General features: G+C 36.7%; 1 non-coding gene across 1 annotated transcript; it reads right to left on the reverse strand.

Moving 5' to 3' along the window:
- Positions 1 to 372: 372 nt before the first annotated feature.
- LOC132365606 (small nucleolar RNA SNORA70) lies at positions 373 to 507 on the reverse strand. Its single transcript, XR_009503136.1, has one exon. It is a non-coding gene; the product is annotated as a small nucleolar RNA SNORA70 (small nucleolar RNA).
- Between the last annotated feature and the right edge of the window lie 931 nt (positions 508 to 1438).

Raw genomic sequence — 1438 nt, forward strand, 5'->3', positions numbered from 1 at the left:
AGCGCCGAAGCTCTCATGAGTGCAGGGTCCGCCACGTGTCCAGGGGCCACGAGTAGGGATGTATTTGACCCCACAGCCGTCCGTGATGAGCCACTTTTCTTCCACCATGTTTTCAAATTCATCTGCATTAAACTTAGTAAATCCCCACTTCTTGGAGATGTGGATCTTCTGGTGGCCAGGGAACTGAATCTTGGCCCTGCGGAGGGCCTCAATCACATGCTCCTTGTTCTGCAGCTTGATGCGGATGGACATGATGACTTGGCCAATGGGGACCCTGGCCACTGTGCCCTGGGGCTTTCCAAAGGCACCACACATACCTGCGTGGAGCCTAGACTGGGGACAGCATGCCAGTCATGAATGTCCACTGGAAAAAGCTGTCTCCAAGTTCCCTTAGGGCAAGCGGTACAGGCAACAGGTTGCATACACTACCGAGGAGGGTGCTGTTTGCAGCCATTGCACACCAGGCCCCCATGGAGAAAAGAGCACAGTCGGCTTAACTGGCTGCAAAGGGACAGTTACTTTTGAACAGAGTTATTTGATAACAATGAATTAAAGGTCCCAAATCTCGTTTTATATATATATATATATATACACACACACATAAATATACATGGATATAAATTCTTAGAAAGAGACATTTTGAGTATTTCTTATGCTTATGATCTAAAGATTATTCAAAATTAAAGAAAAAAGAATTAACATTGTTAGACTGTATGTGTATGCATATATATACATGCATGTACAGCGGTCTATGACATGATCATCTGTTACACATTTACATATACTAGTATATATATACTCACACATTTCAATAATAACATGTCTTGTATTTGAAAACATGAATTTCTGAAGGAGTCCTAAGCACAGACAAGTAAAAAATAAATAAAGCTAAGTTTTAAATTGAAAATTGGAAGAAAATTTCAAATTTTTATTCACACCAGTTTGAAAGTAATAAGAATCTAGAATAGATGACATATATATTTTAAGTTTATCAATGCAGCAAAGTTTTTTGAAATTCTGCTCAATGCTAAATCTGACAATGAGGGACAGTATTTTTTCCCCTACCTTCATCCCTCTCTTCTTCCTCTCTTCCTTTCTTTCCTCCATCACAAATGATTTCAAGGACACTGGTTGAAATTCTGATTTACATTCTTCTCATTTAACACACTGTATGTTTTTTACATGTAAAAATATTTTGGCTTTTTTTGATAATTTATTTTAATTAATGTTTCAACCTTTAGCTGTACAATTTTGTCCTTTAATAAATATTTGCTGGATTTTGTGTTAATATAATTTAAAAAAGATTTTTGTCTTTCTAAGTGTTAAAGTAGTATGTGCTACATCATAGAAAGTTTTAAATTTTAAAATTTAAATCTAGAGAGCCCAGTGATAAAGAAATGGTTATGAAAATATGATATAGCCAGATATTGGGATGTTG

This window comes from Balaenoptera ricei, chromosome 4 (assembly GCF_028023285.1).
Source record: "Balaenoptera ricei isolate mBalRic1 chromosome 4, mBalRic1.hap2, whole genome shotgun sequence".
NCBI classification, from domain to species: Eukaryota; Metazoa; Chordata; class Mammalia; order Artiodactyla; family Balaenopteridae; genus Balaenoptera; species Balaenoptera ricei.